The sequence below is a fragment of the Pteropus vampyrus genome, unplaced genomic scaffold, assembly GCF_000151845.1.
Source record: "Pteropus vampyrus isolate Shadow unplaced genomic scaffold, Pvam_2.0 Scaffold43, whole genome shotgun sequence".
In the NCBI taxonomy this organism is placed as follows: Eukaryota; Metazoa; Chordata; class Mammalia; order Chiroptera; family Pteropodidae; genus Pteropus; species Pteropus vampyrus.
In genome coordinates this window covers 2,997,514-3,015,067 of record NW_011888824.1, presented here as the reverse complement: position 1 = coordinate 3,015,067, position 17,554 = coordinate 2,997,514, and the positions used below count along the sequence as shown (strand labels likewise).

The 17,554-nt window shown below is 37.6% G+C and overlaps 1 non-coding gene and 1 pseudogene across 1 annotated transcript; both read right to left on the bottom strand.

The window, feature by feature from the left end:
- Positions 1-1,641: 1,641 nt before the first annotated feature.
- LOC105291181 lies at positions 1,642-3,046 on the bottom strand (annotated as a pseudogene).
- Positions 3,047-11,959: 8,913 nt separating this feature from the next.
- Positions 11,960-12,066, bottom strand: LOC111738784. Its single transcript, XR_002779978.1, has one exon. It is a non-coding gene; the product is annotated as a U6 spliceosomal RNA (small nuclear RNA).
- Between the last annotated feature and the right edge of the window lie 5,488 nt (positions 12,067-17,554).

The window sequence follows — 17,554 nt, the reverse complement described above, 5'->3', positions numbered from 1 at the left end:
ACGGGAAGTTACTATTTTTTTTTTTTTATTTTAAAAAAGGTACGTGCATTACTTTAACGATGGTGTTAACGATTTAAAATGAATCAAATATAAGGATGTGAATGAGAAAGTAAAGATAGTGAGTGCAGGTTATTCTTAATAAAAGGAATGAGAAAGCAGAAAAGGTAGATAGAAACACAGGTTTTAGAGGGTTTTTTTCCTGCTAAACTAAGAAAAATAAGCATGGTGCTATAATCTGAGGGAAAGCCAGAAGAGTGGGTAATCAAATAAAAAGCACTAGAAGGTATGTGTTTTCAACTATGTTGGTAGAAAGAAACTATATAATATCCCATGTAGATAGAAATAATTTATAGTCTTGTGTGCTACAGAGAGCCCCGATTTTCTTTAAAAAAAAAAAATAGGACATGTAGAATAAAAAGGATTGCAAAGCTTGGTAGAGACTTGAAATTATATTTGTGTCTCATAGTTGAGAAAATTTAAAAAAGGCTAAGAAGAATGGGGCGGGGGAGGGGAGACTCCGAATTGGGACAGCCTATTCAAAAGAATTGCCAGTCAAAAGAAGTACTGGCAGAAAAGACCACCGAAAGGTAATCAGGTCTCTTTGTGTAGAAGGAAGAAAAGCAAAGATAGCGGCCTAGGGAACATAAAGCTCTCCAGTTGTTTTCAGGAAGTTAGGTTGATGTGGAGCTTCTTTACTGTATCCTTCATTCTTGGGGATGACATTTCTTGGATGAATCAAACTTCTACCACATCAGACTATCTGTGGGTGATAAACCACCTACTATGAGGTTGGCTTTTTCCAGGTTTCTACCTTGGCACCAGGTTAACACCTTAGTCATTTTTTAGCAAGGTGGGTTTTTTTAAATTTGTTTTTGATTTCCTCTGCATTTCAGTGATGGTCGTCTTGGCATACAGTCTCAGCTGCAGACAGCTTTTATTTTCAGGTTTCCCTATTCAGAAAGAGTAGTCCCTGTTTAGGGATTTCACTGTCATTCTAAGCTTTCCACTGAGCTATGACCCTGCAGCTTCCTTCAAATTCAAGTCACTGGGGAAGCCTTTTGAAATGCTGAAAAGACAAGACAACATTTTGTACAAAGGAGAAAAAGCAACCAAAAAGAGATTCCAGAACCAAGTAGATACCACGAAAAGGACAGGAAAGTGAAGGCAGTGACAGGAGCCAAAAGGATAAAAGGCAATACATCAAATCCTTAATAAGCCAGCCAGAAGCACTAAGACCAAGGGCAATAGCTTGTAGTCAGTGGTTTGCAAACGGGGAAGGGAACTCTTGCTTCTATAATTCTCAAAATACCGCCCAAGGTCCTACAGGTCATAAAAATACTTCCCATTGTTAAAATAAGGAAGTCATTTTCTGTTCTACAATATTAGTGAACTGATTAGATTTTGAGGACTCTTCTTGAAATTTTATTCAGGTACAGATTTTCAAAGAGATAAGTACATAATTTGAGTGAAACAACCTTATGCTGAACCTACCTTTTTCTTTTTTTTTTCCTTGAGAAAGAGCATGCTATATCGGGAAGAGAACACTTCACAGTGGTTACTCTATATATCATGCTCAGAAGGGTACACAGTACACAAGATATTTTGCTAATAAAGATCAACTGGAACATGGGTTCTGGGCAACTACCCCAACCTCGCTCCTCCTAGGGGCTGGACATCCAGACATTTCCTTGAAGGCAACTGTGGTTCGCTAGAGATAGAGCCCTCCCCTCTGGGGTGGCTTCTCATTTTTTTATAAAGAACATTTTCTTTACATTTTTTGAAGCCTTTATTTGTTACTTTCATTCTACGTTCTCTTAAGGCCGTCAGAGCAGCTTCTGTCCAGATTGCCTTGATGTCAGCACTAGGGATGTCATTCGTCTCTAGCCATGATCAAGTCGTCCAGTGTCATGTAATCAACCAGCGTCATTCTGCTTGTGTAGATCTGAAAGGTGCACTTCTTGGTCTTTTCGTCAGGCAGGGGGAACTCGATCTTCCTATCAATGCGGCCAGGTCTGGTAAGAGCTGGAGTCAAAGTTTCTATTCGGTTTGTGGCTGTGATAACATTCATGTCTCCTTTTGAATCAAATTCATCCAACTGGTTCAACGGTTCCAATGCCATTTGCTGAATTTCTCTCTCACCACCAGAATATGAATCATATATTTTTGTCTCAATGGTATCAATTTTTTCAGAAAAACATGATCGATGGTGCCTGTTCTACAGCAACTTGAAACAATTCCCAAATGAGTTTGGGCCCATTGCCCAGGTACTTCTAAATAAGTGCAGAGCTAACTATTCTCAAGTAAGTGGCTGAGGTTTGGTTTGCTACTGCTTTGGCTAGTAAGGTTTTGCCTGTGCCAGGTGGACCATAGAGAATGACCCCCTTGGGGATCATCTCTTCATAATATTCAGTATAACTGAGAGGAAGCTCCACAGATTCCTTAATTTTCTGGATTTGGTTGTCCAACCTCCTAATGTCAGCATAGGTCTTTCTCTGGGGACTTTTCCACCTTCATCATTGTGACCAAGGGATCTGTGTCATCCATCAGCACCCCTGTCACAGCATGCACCTTGTGGATGAGCAAGACTGAGCAGCCGGGTTCCAGCAAATCCTTGTCTACAGACAAAAGGATGCTGATGTGATGTTCTGAGCCCACAGATGTAGACAGAATGGCGTAACTGTCATCAATGGTCTCTTCCAAGGTTCCTACCGACACTGGGGTCCCCCTCAGATGACCCGCCTTTGATCTTTCCTCCTCTTGCTTTTCTTCTAAAGGCTTTATTTGTTCCTTATTTCTAATGAATTCTTGCTCCATGGGAAGATAGTCTTTAATTCTAACTTCAATAATTTTAACTGGCACTGAGTGTGAGGTGTCACCAGTGGCAGTTTGCTGGCAGCATCTGATCCCTTTGTTTTTTTCTTTTTTCTCTCCCCACTCTAGTTGGTACAGGAAGTTCACATTTCTTATCTTCATCATCCTTCTTATCACTTCCAGGATCATGACCACCACTTTGACTTTTGACCCATCTTGATTCACTGCCTGAGCTGCCACTGCCAGAAGTGTATTCAAAACGAACTTTTAAGAAGAAATAGTATAGTTAAGTAATGTGCCTAGATATTGAAATATATTTACCTAAGCATTGTCATATTTTATAAAGAATGTTAGAATTCCTTTTCCTGATATTTAAAAGTCATAGCTGTAATACAAAATAGACTAATAGACATGCTGTAATGTAATTGTAATAAAATATAAAAGTGCAATAATTCAGGTCATGCATAACTTGCCTTTAAACATAGATGTCATAACTTTGATCAGGATAACAATAATAAAACTTTTTTTTTTAGTCTTACTGTAGAGCTTGCTTGGTACATAAAGTGCTCAATGTGTATTAACTATTATGGCAATAAGTAAGAAAAAATGTGCAATGAATTGTCAAGATTTGGATTGGCATTTAGGGGGACTTTCGTAGATTCCTGGCTCCCCAGTTTCTCATGTCTACAGCATTCTCTCTAACCCTAGCTAAACACATCAGTATCCTTTATTGACTGTGCTGTTTCCTATAATGTCTGCATCTAGACTTCTGGCCTTATGGAAATAGTGTCCTTCCCAACAGTTTCTGTCAACAGATTTCACATAGTGTGATAGTCCCTGTCCTTCAGATGGTATCTTTCTTTCCTGTGACACACCTGACACAAAGTTCTTTAGCTGACCTTATGAAGCATTTGAGAAGCTTCTCTCCTGAATATGACACCTCTGGCTGAATCATTTATACCTCATCACCAAAGACCATCTTGAAACAAGGTCAGTAAGAAAATGACATTCAGCTCTTTTATTATCTCTATCTTTTCCTCGTTATAAAGAGATGCATAATCCTTAGGTTAAGACGACTTACATTACCCTGTCCCCAAAAGTTCTTCCTTGGCTTTTATAGCACTTGCCATTTGTAATTGTAATTGGTTGTAATTATAGCATGTCATCTCTTCAAAACTCTAAGCTTTATGAAAACAAAGAAAATGTATGTATCTCCTGATTATCGCTTTATTCCCAGGTTTCTAGCACAGGGATTGGCAGTATCATAAAGTAGTTAAGAGCTTGCAATCTGGAGCCAGACTGCTTGGTTCAATTTATGACTTCACCTCGACTATCTGTGTGGATTTAGGTAAGTTACTTAAATTATTTGTATTTCAGTTTACTTGCCTGAAAATAGGTATTTTTAATAAGAGTGTTTACCTCTTAGGGAAGATTAAGTAAATTAATATGCACAAAGCATTTAGGATAGTGCTTGGCACAGAACAAATAGCTCTTAAAGTAGGTGCTCAATAAATATTTGATGGATTAATAAATGTCACAGTAAGTCCAGCAATCAGCATTCTGCAGACATCATTTAATCAATCTAACCAGTCCAGCTGGTGTTAGAGCCTCTTGATTTTTTTCATGCATGTTTTTCATTTACTGCCTGTCAGGCTTTATTGTATTTGTGTCAAATTCACTCGTCTAAACATTTAAAAAAAGCAAAACAATGTTACATAGTTTTAAAAACCATTATAGTTTGTCTCTATGGGTTTCCGAACTTCATATACGAAGTGCTTAATTGAAGCATCCAAGGCTTTACAATGTTGATCAAATCCAGTCATTTAACAGATGTGTAGCTATGCAGTATGTGGTGTATAAAGAAGGATGCTAGATTAATGTGTGTATGTGCGTGCAGGTATATTTTTGTGTACCTGTGTCTGTGTATAATTGTGTGTGTGTGTGTGTGTATGTGTGTGTGTGTGTTAAAAGTGGAGCTGGCAAAGCTAAAGAAGAATAAGGTGAAGTTTCTGTTCTACGGAATCTTGAAATGTAATAAAAGAGATAACCATGCAAACAACGAACTAAATCACAAGGCTCAGTCCTCTGGGAGCCTGCGAATATCACATCTTGCTCTGGGAAAGCACAATCTCTCTTTGTGCTTATAATTTTACCCAGGCTGGCATCTTAGTTAGAGTCTAGGTGCCTAATGTTTCATTTTATCTGTAAAATGCCCCATGTCTCTGTACATTGAAATAAAGTGTTACTATTAGCACAATGTGAAAAGAATTTTGTTCCCTGGAAGGAAAAAATGTGGTGCCATGAAGCTATAAAGAAGGTAAGTCTCTCAGTAAAAAAGACTTTTCCTAGAAGAACTTCCTAAGGAACATTTTAAACTACTTAAAAACAACCAAACAAACAAATGAAATACGACAACTGAATGAAGTTTAAGTCTACGCCTCTTTCATATTCTCTCATCCTGGTTCTTTTGACCTTTAGTGAACTCCTTCTTTGGGTTATTTATTTCTCTCCCCACTTTGCTGTAACACTGAGAATTCTCAGAAGGGAGACTATAGAAGTCTGTCAGCAGCAGGGGCTATTCTGGCAGGAAAACTATTTTATAAAAAAGAAATAGATTTCCTTTCTCTGTGGTTCAATATTTTCTTCCTCTACATATTGGCTAAATTCCTCCATCCTACTTCCTCACACATGTCAGGGTAGGGTTGCCCCACTCTCAGACAGCTCTCTTCATTATGATTATCAGTGTTAATGCCATGTCATTAATCCTCATGGGTATACGGAGGCCTCACACGGAATGAATGGGGAAGGTCACCATGGAAACATTTGTCTCCATAGCTGATTCACTGCAACCCCCATAACTGCTGAACCACATCCTATTTGCCATCTGAATTGCAATGGATGAAGCCACAAATTTGGCATCTCCTATAGGATCATATTCTTTTTAAAAGCTATTAAAAATCTATGCCAAGAAAATGTTGCTTAGACTCATGGTAATAATACCATTTGAGATATGTTTAAGTGGGTGATGCTATGCAATTAGCTGTTAACACCTTTTGATAAACACACACAGTAAACACTACCTGTGGTTTTTCAGTTCCCAGTAACTGCGTGGTCTTGTGGTCTCTGGAGATACGTACTGGTAAAAAAAAAAAAAGGTGCCCTTGTAGAAAATAAGCAAAACAACTACATGCTCACATTTCCAAAGGGATCCTCCTCGGGTTAATGTGATCTATCATCCTGTAGCACAGTGAGGTTGGGAGAACTATGATGGTCTTTGCTAGATTTTTTTTTTTTTTGGCTGTTTCAATATGAAAGGCAAGCAAGATAACCCATGTAGAAGAATTACTTTTGAGAACTGCAGACTTCTTACTTAGCCTTATCATAGCAAGGCAGGATATCAACATTTCCTAGATGGGGAAATTAGGTCTATGCTGGGAGATATCAGGCTTAAATAAAATCACCTGAGAACATCCTAGCCACCTCAGCACAGCTAAACAGAGCAATCTGTCTAGGCTTGCTATGTTCAGAGCTGGAAGTAATGATACAAATCTAGGCCCAGCCGGAGAAGCAAGCATGGAACTGAAAAAGGGAACAGACTATTTTCCAAGCTGTGCATGCGCACTGGATCTTCTGAGACAGGTCCTCACTTCTTGTTTATACTTTGGATCCCAGATGAAAGTCTTTAACGTGAATGATAATAATAGTAGATGTTCATACGGTGCACGTTGAAACATATCCCAAGCTATACATGCATTAGCTCATTTTATTCTATTAATTGTCATATGTGGTAGGTAGTATTTTTTACTTCATTTGACAGATTATGAAACTGAGGCAAGGAGCAATTAGTGACTTCCCCATGTTCACATAGCTCTTAGGTAACTGAGCTGGGACATAAACCCAGGCAGTTGGCCTCCAGGGTTCATTTACTTGAACATTAAGCCACATATTTGACTCTTGGGGAGTCATGTTTATTTATTCTCTCCCCGATTCCTGTCTCCCTCTCTCTCTTTTCTTCCTCTCTCCATTTTTTCTCTCTCCTCTCCTCTGCACCACCCTCCCCTTCATTGATCTCTTTCTCTCTCTCCTCTATTAATCCCCAATTGCCTACCAGTTTGGTCTTGCCCAAACTAATTTCTACTTGTAAATCAGGAAAAGTTGGTCTTGGCTTCCAGATTCCCACTTGCGGCAACCCTGCATACTCCATCTCTGTTCTTTACCATAGGATTCCAGTTCTTTAGTATTTTTTTCCTTGTTAAGTTTTCTCTTAGAAAAGATAGAATATCTTAACCTTATACAGTGAATTTAACCTCTTTGTTTATATTAAAGTGCTCCCATTTATGGACATTTGCTTCTTCTCTCTCTTTTTAAAACTGTGTTATTGAAATATACTATATATGTGGTGCTGCAAACTGAAACATGTACCCTCAAAACTTATATGATGAAGCCTTAACTCTCCATTGTCATAAGGGTGGGGCCTCATTCCAATATGACCAGTATCCTTATAAGAAGATTAAAAGACACCAGAGATGGGCATGCATAGAGAAAAGGCCATGTGAGGATAGAGAGGGAAGACAGCCATCTGCAAGCCAAGGACAAAAGCCTCTTTAGAACATTGGTGGCACCTTGAGTTTGAACTTCCAGCTTCCAGAAGTCTAAAGCAAATAAATTTCAGTTTTTTAAGCTACCCAGTCTGTGGTATTTTTGTTACAGTAGCCATAAAAGAGTCATAGATATGGAGAAATGCACAAACCTTACGTGTACAGCTTGATAGATGTTTACATATTTATAAACTTATGAAATCACTACAGATTAAGAAATGGAACATTTCAAGCACCCCAGGAAGCTCTCTTATACCCCTTCCAACTCACTTTAGCAACTGTGATGGTATTTTCAGATCTGTCTGCCTGCAGAGAGGGTTTGCTCAGGCTTCCCCTCTGTTATGTGGAAGAGTTCCACTTCCACAGGTGCCTCCCACGCCAGCGTCTGGCAGAGTGAGTCGATTCCGGCAGTCAGGGTTTGCTGGGTAGTTGACTCAAGATCAAAAACCACATTCTTCAAGCTGTTTCACAAATGATAAATATGACATTATAATTTGTATCTGATTTCTGTGTCTTTTTCTCAGTTGTTTTTGAATTGGGGAGGGAATTAGCTCTTTAAAACCTAACATCTTTGGGCTTGGCCAAGCCCAAGTTTGGAATTTTTAAAAATACCTTATTGTTTTTATAATGAAATGTTTCTAACATTAAAAAATATACATATTAATATATTAATATGATGAACTTCCTACCTGACATATATAAATTGTTTCAATTTATTAAAATCAGATAGTAGGTTCATTACATATATATACACACACATCTAAAAAAAACTTAATTTAAACTGCTGTAGTAAATCACAGAGATTCTTAAAGTTTAAAGCTTTTGGGTTTTGCAAACAGACTGGCTCTAACAGAATCAAATAAAAAATATAACACAATACAAAACTCTTTTCATTGCCAATCCTATTTTTATCTACTATATTTCTCACCGTGTTGCATATCATCTGTTAACCTAATGAAATGTCCCAAGGCTCAAACTGGTGAATTTACAAACTTTCACTACCTTTGATATGCGATTGAGAATCCCATCTTGATTTGAATTAGACTTCTGATAAAGGAGTGGAGGCAGATGGAAGTTTAAACAGATTTGGGACTGGCCTGCATGACTAATGCCATTTGTCTTAATTCCCAGGCTCCAGACAGAAAAGGTCTTGGAATCTATTTTCTTACCTTATATTCCAATTATACATATAGGAGAAGCAGGTGTTAAGCCAGCCCTTAAAGATAGGGAAGCTGCACCAAATGGTTACACAATATCTGAACAGACTTAAAAGGGGAAGAGCAGCATAAACTCTTCAAAGAATTGCAGAATGAGTTCAGAGGTGACAAAGTTACTACTGGTGGATGGTCAGTATAAAGAGTACTGTGTTCTGAGGGAACATGCTGAAAAAATGAGAAAATTAGGACTTAAATGGAAGGCACAAATTGAACCATATTAAAGGTAAACCAGGCAGAAGATTGCACTCAGGGCAGAATTTATTATTTTGGTGGGATTATCCATTCTAGGATGGTGAGGGTAAACTATGGATAATTTAAACATAAAGAATTCATTGACTTCTTAGACTTAACCCAGAGATCTAAAGTGCATGTTTGAAAAACAAATGTTCTGGCCTTCTGGGAAGAGAGAGAGAGAGAGAGAGAGAGAGAGGGAGAAAGAATGATTGTAATTGAGGGATCAAGAAAATGAAAATGAAATTGGTCACTGAAAGCTTGTAAATGATGAGAGCCCTAGATGAGGTAGAGAAGAAAAGAGATCAACTTAACAAACAGTTCAAACTGTTAAAAGGTGCATGCCTAGTTTACCCTGTGTGATCATCTATTAACTCTTTGGACTTACCAATGCGAATGAGAGACCACATGCATTTTGGTAATAAAAAGCACCAGGCCACAGCTGCTGCAGAAGCTCGAAACCCATCGTAGTATCTGAGTGAGAGGCTCTGCCAGGACTCAGCAGTAATTGTAGAGGATTAAGTACGAACTTTAATTTCTTTGAAAAATTAACTCACAAGGGGAAGATTTTATGGGTCAACTTGAATTGTCTAAGGCAGCGGTCCCCAACCTTTTTGGCACCAGGGACCAGTGTGCTCCTATGAGAATCTAATGCCTGATGAGGTGGAGCTGAGGCAGTGATGCTAACACTGGGGAGCAGTTACAGATACAGATGAAGCTTCATTCACTGGCCCACCACTCACCTCCTGCTGTGCGGCCCGGTTCCTAACAGACCATTAAGTAGTAACAGTCCGCAGCTGGGGGTGTTGAGGACCCCTGGTCTGAGTATGTCTGTGGAGGTATCTCAAGAAGAGATTAACTTTTGAACCGTAGACTGAGTAAAGATCACTCTCACCAATAATGGTGAAACTCATCCAATCTGTTGAGCACCTAAATAGAACAAAAAGATGGAGGAAGAGTAAATTTGCTCTTGGCTTGAGCTGAGACAGCCATTTTCCCCTGCCCTCAGACATCAGCACTCCTGATTCCCGGACTTTTGAACTCAAGTCTGGATTTTTACCATTGGCTCCATGATTCTCAGGCTTTTGAATTTGTCCTGAATTATACCAGCAGCTTTCCTGGTTCTCCAGCTTGCAGATAGCAGACTGTACGACTTCTTGGACTCCAAAACCACATGAGCCAATTCCTATAATAAAGTCCTAAATAAAAGTCTCTATATATCCTATTGATCTCATTTCTCTGGAGAATCCTAACTAATGCATGGTCTGAACTCAGAGTGGATACTCTTAACTTACAATACACTGGAACTTTAGTAAAATAAATTTGGCTCTGAACTTTCTAGACAATAAAACTTTTCTTATCACTTCTTTTTCTCCTTTTCCTTTTTTATGTTAGGATATATTAGAGAAAAATGAATAATTTAATGATCTTTTAGGACGACTTGCAAAAGTACACTCTAAAAAGTTTCCCCAATTTTACCTGCCACTAGTAGTATATAAAGCGTGCACTTTTAATACACCTTGCCAAAATAGGCTGCTATACTTTTTACATTTTATTTCAGTCAGGATAGGCTATTTCATTCTCAGTGACTTACAACAACTTATATGCTCAATCACATATCTTTTGTGGGCTAGGTAGGCGATCTGCTCTGTGTCATCCTCTCTCTGGAATCTCACCCTGGAGGACCTTACATTAACAACGAAACATTCTGGCCCAGAAGTGAAAAATATCACTTACGTTCATAATCCCATTAGCCATAACTAGTGACATGGCTTCATCCAATCATGAATTGCCTAGGAAATGCAAATCTACCATAGACTAATAAGAAAGAGGGTTAGAAAATATTTTGTGATCAGCACTAGAATTGTTATACATTTTCAAACATTTCATAGCTAGAAAATGACAACTTGCCTTATTTTGCATTTATATTACGAGAGGTTGAGAAATTTTCCCCTTTGTGAATTGTTTGCTCATGCCCCTTTTGTCTTATATATTAAAATAGGTATATAAAAAAGTTAGTTGAAGAATTTAAGGTGTTCTCAAGTTATCAGTAAGGATTTGCAATTGCCCCTCACTCCTCAAGAAGTTCCATACAAGGAAATATTCTGGATGGCAATGATCATCTGATTTGCGATATACTATAAGCCAGGGGTTCCCAAACCCCCAGGCCACAGACCAGTACTTGTACCAGTACCTGTTAGGAACCAGGCCGCACAGCAAGAGGTGAGCGACAGGCAAGCTAGCAAAGTTTCATCTGTATTTTCAGCCTCTCTCTAGTGCTAGCATTACTACCTCAGCTCCATTTCAGATAATCAGGTGTTGGATTCTCATAGGAACAGCTGTTCTTGTTGTGAAAAAAGGTTGGGGACCGCTGCTATAAGCTACACATATAGAATTGTTTCAACAGAGGCACTGACTATTAACAATGCTTGGTAATCTATGATGATTCATATTCACACCAATATAAAAATTAAAATATATTTCCCATTCATTTGGGCCACCTCCCTGCTCTCTGAGGCATTTGGATGAGAACCTTGATTGAAGTCAATAGGGACAGTGATATAAGAAGAAGGAAAAGATATAAGAAGAAGGAAAAGAAGCCAATTATGGAAGTGGGACAAGTTAGAGGAGTCATTCAAGAAAAATGAGAGGATCAGTTAGTAAGAATACCAAGAGGGAGCATTGTCATCACACGCAAAATGGCAGATAGTATTAATTAGAGGGAGATGGTCAAACAATGCTACATTCTCAATGACACCTGGTAGGCTGAGTGAAAGCAATTTGTTAGTTTTGTCAATTAGAAAATCACTGATGGCATACAATAATACAAGTAGTTTCATTCTTGTGATTAGACAGAAATCTATAATGGACAGAGAAAGTAAGGGAGTCTTTTTCTTTTTTTCTTTTCTTTTTTAAGTCGTTTGTTTAATGGAGTGATAGCCACACGAAGTTTATGGGATGGTTACTTTTTCATTATACAACAAAAAAGTGTTTATTGACCAACTGGGAAGGAGTTCAAGAGATGCTGAAAATAGAGCAAAGAGACAGAAACAACTGATGGAGTCTGAATCTAACCATTTGAGAGTGAACAATTTTTTTTTTTTTAATATAGAATACTTCGTGAATTTGTGTGTCATCTTTGCACAGGGCCCATGCTAATCTTCTGTGTGTCGTTACAATTATAGTATATGTGCTGCTGAAACAAGCAGAACGAAATTTTAACCACATCTAGATATGTGAGTTTTGAGACTTGCTAGTTGTGACATAAATGTCCCATAAGTTCCTGGAGCTCAAAATGTTTAAAATTAATTTCATTAATTGATTCTACCCATCCTCTAACATATATTTATTTTTATATTCTCTCTCTGAGTTACCCAGTCTCCCAAATGAGAAGTCTGGAAGTCCTTTTATATTTCTCTCTTTCACCACCAGTCTATTCCTCTGATATTTCCTGCCACCTCTCACCCAATCAGACACAAAGCTCTACAGATGATTCTTCTCTTAAGTCTGGTGTCTATCTTTTTACTTAATCATGTTTCTCTTTTATGTGATCCCCACTGATTTGGAAAGCTCTACAAGGTTGAGGATTGTTCTTTATGTTTTTCTCCATTTCAACACCTAAAAGTGTATAAAACTTATTTAAAATATTTAGTGAGTTTTGTGGCAATGTACTAAATGATCTGATTCCTGGTTTTCCAGTTTCATGCCCTACTACCCTTGCATCCTATATTCCAGTCACACTGTGCAATCTACTCTTCTACCAATAGCCAAGTCTAGTCCATGTTTTCTTGTGCACAAGCTATTACTTCTCCCTGGAGTGCTCTTCACAATGCATTGCCCACCTAGAAAGTGGATCATGTCTCTAAAATGTTAGTAGAAGAATTAACGCCCCTGTGAAATTCACTTTTATTCCTCTACTGTGCGCAGATCATGCTCCAGAATACCAAGCACACTTATTTTTCTTTCTGGCACTCAACAAAACATTTCTCAGCCTCTCTTGTTGTTTGTCATCACCATAGAATGCGAGTGGAACCAAACTTTATACTCTTAGGCGTGGCCATTATTTCTTCCTGTTGTCACCCCCCTTCATACTGTTTTTCACTTTCAGATGGCTGGTTTACAAAACCTGCCAATGAGTGCTCAGGAGCTATGTGTTGAGATGGAACTGCAGTCATGTGCTGCTTAACCATGGGGACACATTCTGAGAAAAGAGTCGGTAAGTGATTTTGTTGTTATGTTAACATCATAGAGTTCATTTACACAAACCTAGATGGTATAGACTACTACTATAATTGTGCGTGCTATATTTTTATATGACCAGCAGTGCAATAGATTTGTTTACACCAGCATCACCACAAACACCTGAATAAGTTGGTGTAAGCCCTGGTAATTTCTTTTTTGTAACACAAGTGCCTCACTTAAGCTTCAATTGCTGAGGTATCCATTTTAAAACTGGCATCTATTTCAATGAGGCATCTGCTTTAATGAAGGCTATCAAGAATAGAGGAGTTGTCAGGCCTACGACTAGATAAAGAGCCATACTGCTCTCCTACTGATACTCCTTTGTTTTAGAGATCCTGGTTGATTTAGATAACTGATCATCTGGGCTACTTTTTCTTTCTTCCTGTGCTTGAAATTCCCGCTCTTACATTTTAAAATCACCAATAAAGAGTGAGCTGGAGGGAAAGCCTAGGCCCCCACCCTCCTTCCCAATAAAAGCAGAGCCTCAGGCTCGCACACTTTTGCATGGGTGCTAGGAACACACATACTCATTCTCTCTTCCCCTCTCTTTCTCCCTTCTTCCTCTCTCTTCCTCTCTCTCTCTTCTCTCCTTTCCCCTCCCTACAAGTGATCTAGTTATGTGCCCTCCAGCGTTCTTTGCACTGTTCAGGGCTTGTAAGTAGAAAACATTTTTTTCTTCAAAGTTTCCTGGTGGTTATCACTGAAGGGCATCTTGCAATCATAATAAGAACCACAAGGGTGTCCTCCTATAGTAACATTGGTTTAGAAAAGGAAGGGATCCGTGGGAAGCACACCAGGTGGAGGTGAGAGCCTCCAGGCATTTCTAGAGGATAGCATCACTATCCAAGGACTGAGATGGCACAAAACAGTAATGTGTACTTTTGACATTGCGATAGCTACTACTACGTCACTGGGCAATAGAACTTTTTCAGCTCCATTAAAATCTTATAAGGCCATCATTGTATATGTGGATAGTCATTGATTGAAAGGTTATTAGGTGCATTAAAGTATTGGAAAAAGGAAACCCAGGTCCCAGAGTCATTGCTTGGAGGACTGCCCAACCAGCAACTCCTGCACGGACCATTGTTAAAAGTGAGAAACAAACTTTCATGATGTTAAATCGCTGAAATTAGAGATTTTATCTATTGTAGTCACTAGTGTCATCTTAAGTAATACACCTCTCATTGCATCTTGTAGCCCCATTATAACTCATAATATTAGATTGTAATTGGAGGAGACGTCTATCACTCTACTAGACAATGCTTGTTCTGGAGGCTTAATCTCTATCAATATTTCCAGTATCCGACACAGAATCAGTGTTGTTTTACACACATAAATCCTAAATTTTATGGGAGAGCCACAATTTACCATATTGGCTTTTTATTAAATTAGTTTTTGGGAGGATGGTTCACAAAAAATGAGTCCTTATAAATAATTAGATTTTTTTCACACATGAAATTGTCTTGTTGGAAAACATATGAGATGTAAACAATCATATTTTCACCCAGTTACCACAGGCAGTTTCTTCGATTCAGGATAATGAATGATACTGGACATATTTTCAAATTCAAATGTAGTTTAAAATGTGTAATTTGTTATTTGTATTTTCATCAGTGGCAAGTGCAATGGTAGTTTGTGCAAATTAATGCTCACAGTATGAGTGTTTTAGTACTATTGAATAATAACAGTATGCAATTTGAAAGGTAATTCCATTATGGCAAGTTTCCTAGGAAAAACAAATGGCCTAACTGTTATAAAATTTGCAGTTATTGTTAGAAATGACAAGTTTATTAAATAACAAATACAACAGTCACTTGGCCTTTAAAAGTGAAGTTTTGAATTGGTGGTAAAAAGAGGTAGTTGCATACAATTATTTTTGTTACCTGCCTTTTTTTTTTTTTTCCCAAATTATGAAACTCAGGATTGGAAGTGAGAGTGAGTTGTGAAGGGAGCAAAAGAATAATTGTTGTTCAAGTCAAAATAATAGCCCTTTTAGTTCTTTCTAAGCTTTTCCTTTATTCCAGGGCAAATAAGATATTTTCAAGCCATTTTAATTATAATGACTGATTGTTAAAATCATAGGGAACAGAAAATGCCTTTGCTATTTAGGATTATCCTAGAAAATAATTGGTAGGTAGATTTAGGAACTACTGCTTACTAAAATACAATATGAGGACATATGAATATTACTGTTATATAGAACCTTATTTTATATTTTATCTTCAGAGTAAAAACTCATTACTTCGAATTGATAGTTATCTAAAATGTACAATCAATCAATCATTTTAGTTTGAAGTTTGTTTTATTTGTTTTAAAACATCAATGGCAAATAAAATTTAGAATATTTGATTAATTTACTTGCAGTGTTTAAAGAAAAACAAAGTCAGAGTCCTGCTTATGGAATTAATACCCATTACAATGGAATCACAGCCATTTATCAAAGTAAATATAATAGGATTTTGATTCTCCAATAATTGAGTTTGTTATTTTATATACTTGGGGTGAATGCAACGTTTCCTCAAGTTAATGTGCAAAGATTCGAAACTGGATATTCTAGGTGTTCCTCCTTTCTGCTTAATTGGGTGTTCTTTTTTCTACTAACTACTCATTCAAACTGTCTTTCCTGAGTCAAATGGCTGTTAAAATCCGTGGAATGGCTGGGTGGTAAAGAAGCCTTCACTTCTCCCACTTTCACGGGGCAAGTGCCCAAGATGACCAAAGGAGCGTTGGCTAGATTGTTAATCATTGAAATCTGTAGAGAGTTTGGCCCTAAAGGTTACTGGAAGCCCAGTGGAAGAGCAACATGTTTGTGGGCCTGGTTTTCATTGGTTTCCAAATAGGAAGTGACGTTTAAAAGCAAACAAACAAACAAAAAATTGAATCATTCTCAGACTTCTTCCATGTACCCAGGTCTGGGAGAGAATGACAGGTACTTTACAAGAACTTCTTCACTACTAGTTGACCACCAATATTCGCGTCACTTTTATTACTTTGGTACTCTGCAACTAGCCCTGAGTTCCATTGAGCAGAAAAAACAAAATTAAACCAAAAACATTTTAAAAAGGCTGGTAGCCTGAGAGAGGATTGGTGAGAACAAAACGCGTACCAAATAAAATGGAACTTATCAATGATATAGACAATAATTCAAACAGAAATATAGAGTACTCAAGAAGATTCAAGTACTTCTCAAGAAGTCTTTTCAGAGCTAAAACAAACAACAAACAAAATTCACCCCTCCCCCCTCCAAAGTATAATTTTCTCACAAAAGTATTTATCAGAAGAATTGAATCAGTTGACAGTCTTTGGTAAGGTGACAGACTGATATGTGTTCCATAAAATCGTGCCCTTTGTCCTGGGCATGTAAGGAGATTATATTCTCCGGGTCTTTTTGCACTTATGAGTGCCCATGTGGTTGAATTCTTGCTAATGGAATGTGAGTAGAGGCAATGTGCACCAATTCCAAAACTGACATATAAACTTCCGATGGTGATCCTCCACTTTCTCCTCATTTGTTTTCTGGGCGTAAATGCCCAAAATGACATGGGAAACCCTGTGTTGAAGATGATGAATCTCCATCAGGCTAGGTTCACTGAGCAGAGCTGACTCCCCTAACATACCACTTAGACTTTATGTGGTCAAGAAATATATTGCAATTGTGTTAAGCAACTGAATTTATCTGTTATGCCTCAAGTGTACCTTAATGAATATAGTGAGCTGACAATTAGTGTCTTGGAAAATTAAAGGAAATAAATATTTCAATGTGTACACTATAAAAATAGATTTAAGGACATTACAAGACATTTGGAAGTAACTAATTTGTGAACAAATGGAGCTTTAGAAGAAGAATAAGGGACAGATAAGAAAAATGGTTAAACCAATAGTCAAAAGTTTCCAAGATGAAGAGAGACCCAACAGAAATTAATAATGGTCAAGTAGTACTGTTGGAAAAATATATATATCTAAGAATTTTATAGAAAAACATTTAAAGATCCATATAAGCATTCATCCAAAAGAAAAAAAAAAAGGAAAAAATTTTTACAAAGGAAAGAAAATCTGACTCCTTTTGGAATTCTCATCTTTAAATTAAGTATAGAAGAGAGTAGAATAACATTTTGGAGAGAAAAAGACTTTAAGCCAGGAATTCTATGTCCATTTATAAAAGGTATTCATCTTTTAATGTATAAGATATTTATAATATGTAAACCATGAAATATATGCTGCATTAGAAGAAAGTAATTGAGAAAACACTGTATTCAACAGATAAACAGAAGAGAGAGCCTGAAATAGACATGGGGGAGAAGACATGTAGTCATATAGCTAGATCTATGTGGATAAAATCCTACTGATTTGGACTGTTAGTGTAAGTGTTAATTGCACAGTCTTGAAACTGAAGGGCCACAGGGGGACTGAATATTAGCCCACAACCAAAAGTACTACATTATCTGAGTAAAACCT